Here is a 6622-nt window from a genome sequence, read left to right as displayed (position 1 = left end):
TATTCACCTCACCGTTTTTTTCCCCTTGAACTAGTTTTCATTGTACTGTATTTTTTAAAAGTGTATTCATTTTGTGAACGACGATTTAGCAACACTAGGACTAAGACTAATGGCTTTTAGCGATATGGCAAATTAAACTCCTTAAATCCTTCTTCTATTTTGTTCTTATCGTATGATTAATGTTGACATCTTCAACCTCTGTTTTGTGTCTGTATGCGATTGTTATTGTTTTTACTGTCACCATTTTGTGTCTTAGTTGTAGCAGGGACAGCTGTAAGACTAGGCGTCAGCCTAAAATCTCCACCCTTAAGTAATCCAGATCGTTCGTTATTCTCTTTCTTGATCCCCTCTCAGAAATCTTGATGAAGTCGATTTTGCATCACATTTCTTGTGTCCCCGTTATAACCCAAAACTTTTGCGTAAAAGAGAAAAGCAGAAAATACGTATGAATTGCAAGAAAAATGAACTACCCTGTCTTCCAATGTGAATGACAAAAGACAATATAGAATTGGGTAGTCAATAAAAATACATATGCATCGAGTTGTCAGCTACGAACACAAGCTTTATTTTCCTTCTCTTCAAAGTTGAGCGTAACAAAATCAATTGCAAGAATAATAAGCAACCTTGTCTCCCACTATGAATAGCAAAAGACAATGCGGATTTGAATAGTCAATGAAAACACAAGGCCACAAACTTGTCAGCTGCACCCACGAGCTTTTTTATTCGGTCACTGTGTCTTCGAGCAGAAGTGAAGAAAACAAAGCGCAAGAAACAAAATACATTCTGAACTTGTCTCCCACTCTGAATAAGCAAAAGACAATACAGTAATGAGCAACCAATAAAACAGATACGTGTACAGCAAACTGTCAGTTATATCCACGGGTATTTCGGTGTCGAGTGTCTGTGGTACACAGTGTGATACATTGCTTCCATTGTGCAATAATCAAATTGAGTTGACCAACTAATGTGAGTAAATCGTGTGTGTGTGTGCAGGGCCGGACTACCGGGGGGGGGGGGGGGTGGTTATGGGGGTTGCGCAACCCCCCCCCTAGCCTGAACATGTACCTTACTTATTTAAAACATTTTTTATTATTGCTTATTTTATGCCGTTTCATGCAAGGAGCGACCATTTTCTTATCTCAGAATATGACCTACCCATCAGCTTCAGGGGGGCTTTGCCCCCTGACCCCCACAAGGGGCTCTGCCCCTTGACCCCGCCCAGGGGCGGACGAGGGGGGGGGGGGGGGTTTCTAGAGTTTACGGACCCACCTTATAAATATAAAAATATAAAAATATAAAAATATTGAATGAGGTATGCATTTCTTTATTTTACATTGAGTTTCAATTTTGGGGGTTATAATCAGTGACAAAATCTGCTGCCTGAAACTGGTAATGATCATCCTCAGAATGCGCCAGATTGCACCATTTTGCATCCTTTTTTTCAAAATTTTCCGGGGGGGCATGCCCCCCCGGACCCCCCTAGCAAGCTAGGCGCTTTGCGCCGTCGGCTCGGCGCTTCGCGCCTTCACACCCATAATATTATCTTCACAATATACTTTTGAAACCCCCCCCCCCATAAAATGAACTGATCCGCCCCTGCCGCCAGGGGGGATATCCCCCACCTCTAGCAACCCCCCCTCCTCTTAGCCTAGTCCGGCCCTGGTGTGTGTGTGTGTGTGTGTGTGTGTGTGTGTGTGTGTGTGCGTTTGTCTATGTGTTTGTGTCTCTGTCTGCCTTTCTCTGTCGGTATCTCTCTGTCTCTCTCCCTCCCTCTCCCTCCCTGTCCTGCCCTGTCCTTCTCTCTCTCTCTCTCTCTCTCTCTCTCTCTCTCTCTCTCTCTCCCCTCTCTCTCCCCCCCTCTCTCTCTCTCTCTCTCTCTTTCTCTCTCTGTCTGTGTGTCTGTGTGTCTGTCTCTGTCTGTGGCTCTCTCTCGCTCTCTGTCTGTCTGTCTGTCTGTCTGTCTGTCTTTTTTTCTGTCTCTCTCTCTCTCTGTCTCTCTGTCTGTGTCTCACGCTCTCTGTCTGTCTGTCTCAGTGTCTGCGTCTGTGTCTGTCTGTTTGCCTGTTTGTCTGTCTGTCTGTCTGTCTGTCTGTCTGTCTGTCCGTCTGTCTGTCTGTCCCTCTCTCTCTCGCTTTCTCTTTCTCTCTCATTCCCTTTCCCTTGCTAGTGTGAAAACGCGCGTCAGCTCTTGCACACACGTCTGTGTATTGTTACTAGCTAAGTGAGCAGCAATTTCTCTGTAAAGTGCTACTTTGAATTTGAAAACAGTGCTAACCATCTCAGTTGGCACGAAACTCAAGTTTATTGCGCACGGAAAATGACTGTTGACAGTAACCAGTTCAAGTCGATAAAAAGCCGCTCAACATGTTCCACTTTTAGGGACTCACTTTCGAGAGATGTAACGACTGCAGACGTTCGTAAGATTTCGGTCGCAAGTGCGCATGACAGGTACGCCGAGTCAGCTTTCCGCTTCCTGTCGTTTGTTTTCTGTTTTGTCGAAAACTTTCCCACTTGTCCAGATTCTCTGTCAATGGATTGCGTGAATTGTGCTCTGATGTGCATGTTCATGATCGGATGGAAGCCTTTGTTGCGTATAATGGAGTATCTGGCCAGAGAGAGAGAGAGAGAGAGAGAGAGAGAGAGAGAGAGAGAGAGAGAGAGAGAGAGAGAGAGAGAGAGAGAGAGAGAGAGAGAGAGAGAGAGAGAGAGAGAGAGAGAGAGAGAGAGAGAGAGAGAGAGAGAGAGAGAGAGAGAGAGAGAGAGAGAGAGAGAGAGAGAGAGAGATAACTCCTCCTCCCCCCTACTCTGCCTTTGTAAAGAAGACATCACAGGAAATGCATCCCCGGGAACTGTGGAAGTGCACACTTGAAAGTCCCTAATTATATTCGTTCATGAATCGGGCAAGTCCAAAACCTCTTCATGTTGTTTTCTCTTATTGTTTTCTATTTTTCTCTTATTGTTTTCATTTCTGTTCTCACATGGCATTTGGTCTCGTGTGTTATTCCGTTTCTCCGAGTAGTTTGACTTGTGTAAGCAGCCCGAAGGAATACGCCTCCTTTTAAACAGCAGAAGAGTTGCACACGAATCACTGCAAGTGTTTATTTGATTAACAGCATGCGCTTTGATCTTTTGATGTAGGTTGCTTTCTTGTGCCTCTGGTGATATTTCTTTGCCGTTAGTGTGTGTTGATGTTTTGGCGTTCTTCGATGCCATTTTCCTTTCGGTGTAGAATGTGAAGCTGCGAATTGTGTTGCTCTTATGTCGTTTTGCGTTTCCGTTCCCGACAGTGCCCTTTGCTTTCTCGGAATGGAGCAGATAAAGGAGAGAGAGAAAAAGACAAACTAATATTAGAGAGAAGATAAAAGCGATTGGGGTTTTGTGGTGGTCGGGCGGGGGGGGGGGGTAGAGAAAGAGACAAACAGACACACAGAGACAGAGACGGGAGAGAAAGAGAGAGACGTAGGGGGAAAGACAGATAGACATAAAAATAGCCAGATACCCAGAGAGAGAGAACAAGAACAAGAACAAGAACAATTCTTTATTTTACGAGGGTAATAGAGTAAGCAGTGATCTGCTTTTTTACATCTGGCCCTCGCCCTAAAGAGGGACTAGTCTAAAATTGCTAAAGAATAAGCAAGTAAAGAAAACAAACTACTGCTACATGATTATAATAGAAATGAAAGTAAGAACATATCATCAATTTACATACAATACATTGCTTAAATGAAAAATGTAAGTTCATTTGACATGAGTTAAGAATTATAGAGTAGATTGCACTGACGCAACAACGTTGTAAGTGCCATGCCCATTGACATACACTGCATTCGAAAGAATCAGTGTATATAAAAATAATAATACATTGTTAAAAAGCACCGGTTGTTCGTTTTAACAACCATTCTAGCGACAACAGATGTTTATTTAGACTTCATGAGATAAGACGTATATCTGGTCTTAAAAACGTTTGTGCTGCTAGTTTGCCGTAGGATTGTCGGAAGAGTGTTCCAGAGACTGCTACCTGAATAGACTAAACTAGATTTGAATAGGTCAATCCTAGGCAGAGGCATGTTCAGTCTCATCAATTGGCGTGAAGTTTTTAACGTGAATTTGGAAAATATGGTTTGAGGTACACATCCATGAATAATTTTATGCATAAGGGTACCTTTATTATAACTTAGCCTTGCCTTCAGAGGAAGAATGCCTAAGTTCATGTAGTCTAACTCAGATAGGGTTGTTTTCTTTAATAAGACTACTTTAAGCGCTCGCTTATGTAATCTAATTAGTGGTTTGAATGAATTTTCACTTGCCGAGTCCCACAAGGTAGACGCGTAGTCAATAACAGACTGAATATGAGCATTAAAGAATAATTTCCTGGCTTCCAAATTCAGAAAGTGCTTGATTCTAGATAATAGATAGACCTTCTTGGACACTTGTTTAGACAATTGTTCGATGTGGTGTGACCAAGACAGGTTGTTATCAATGGTCACTCCCAAAACTTTATGATGGTCGACTTTTTCAACAAGTTTATTATTAACCGTTAGATCGTGAAATATTGAGGTTATGTTCTGGCGTTTTTGCCTAGTTGTTATTATCATGCTTTTTGTTTTTTGGGGGTTAAGGGACATGTGATTTAGCTCAGTCCATTCACTCAACTGGTTTAAACTTTCTTGCAGTGTTTCTGATAAACGACTTACATTTGTGTTACTAGAATGTATGGTTGTGTCATCTGCAAAAAGTTCACATAAATTCTCAATGTGAAGGGGAAGGTCATTTATGTATATAGAGAAGAGGAGAGGGCCTAAAACTGACCCTTGTGGTACGCCATATCGTACATCCTGCATACTTGATGCTGAGGCGTTTGCGTATACAGCCTGTTGCCTGTCAATAAGAAAAGAAGTTATAAGTTCAACAGAATCAATCCCGAGTCCATACAATGTGAGTTTCCTCAGTAACAACTTGTGATCAATTACATCAAAAGCTTTGGCAAAATCGACAAAGACAGCTCCACAAAATTCATTATCGTTGATCTTTTCCAACCACTGATCAACAAGAGAGACTAAGGCAGTGTGACAGGAGTGATGAGCTCTAAATCCAGACTGGTTAGGGTGAAATAATTGATTGTGATCAAAGTGCGATAATAGGTGTTTGTTTATATGTCGTTCCAGTGGTTTTGATAATACTGAAAGTATAGAAATCGGCCTGTAATTTGAGGGGTCTTTCTTTTCGCCAGATTTAAACAGAGGAATGATTTTAGCCTGCTTGAGGGCTATTGGAAAATAGTTTTTTTCTAAACAGAGATTATAAATGTAAGTGAGGGTGTCAGAAATTACAGGGGCTGATAACTTTAGAATCCTTCCATCAAGCCCGTCTATTCCCCGGGTACCCGTTTGCTTTAAATGAGCGAGTGCGTGAAATACTTCAGGCACCGTAAGCGGAGGAATATTTAACTGAGATGAAATTTGTTTTGATTTACAGAAGTCTTCCAAAACTTCCAATTTATTTAAGGTTGTTTTATCATTTATAACAACCTTTTCAGCTATTTTGGAAAAATGTGTGTTTAAATCATCAGGTGATATGTCCTTTAGGCAACTTGAAGTAGATGCAGTCGTTTTATTTGTAAGTTCATTTATTGCTTTCCAAATGTTCTTTGAATTTTGTTTTGAAGAAGCAAGGTCTTGAAAATACTTTCTTTTTTTTAATCGTTTCATTGAATTAACTTTATTTCTCTGTTCTCTATACTCCTCTTCTTTACCGATTGACTTTAAAAAATCACGATGATCAATTGCATCTTGTAATTCATCATCAAACCACTTAGGTTTTACTATGTGTTTGACTCTCTTAATTCTCCATGGAGCATGTTGATCATAAATGTTAGTGAAAGCATTCAGCCAGTGCGTTAGAGCAGCATCAGGATTCGTATGATTATAAACCTCAGGGAGAGAGGAATTACAGAGGTCACGGAGAAATGTGTCTTCGTTGAATTGAGAGAAGGATCTATATTTTATTGTCTTGTGGCCAGCTTTAGGAATTTTTACACCCTTTCTCGACCACGTTAGACAAATGGGAAAGTGATCACTGCAACCACTAGCTGGAACACAACATTCAACAATGTTACGATGATCAGTCATACAAATATGATCTATCAGAGTGCTGGTGGTTGCTGTGACTCTCGTAGGTGTGCATACTATTTGTTTGAGATTATAGAGGTTAAGCATATCAAGCCACATTTTGTTCTGTTTTAACAAATTAATATTAAAGTCTCCTAACATAATTATTTCCTTTGATTCGAGCAAGACTGCATCTAACATCTGTGTAAAATTATCTGACCAGTTTGCTCGCTCTGCAGGATTTCTATAACAGAAACCTATAAGGAGTGGAGGTGCTCTTTTCAACTTAATTTCTATCCACACCGATTCCACAAACTGCTCAAGGTGTGTTAATCGTGTATAACTAACTGATTCGCTTATGTACAATAGCAAACCAGTTTCTTTACTTTGCTGTGGGTCTCTTCGTAATACATTGTAACCAGGAATAGCAACATCAGAATCTGAAATCTGGTGAGATAATCTTGATTCTGAAAACCCAAAAACGTGAAAGCTTGAACCAGAATTTAAAAGCATAGTAG

This window comes from Littorina saxatilis, unplaced genomic scaffold (assembly GCF_037325665.1).
Source record: "Littorina saxatilis isolate snail1 unplaced genomic scaffold, US_GU_Lsax_2.0 scaffold_574, whole genome shotgun sequence".
NCBI classification, from domain to species: Eukaryota; Metazoa; Mollusca; class Gastropoda; order Littorinimorpha; family Littorinidae; genus Littorina; species Littorina saxatilis.
The sequence above is the reverse complement of the archived record's forward strand: the minus strand, read 5'-3'. Positions refer to the sequence as shown.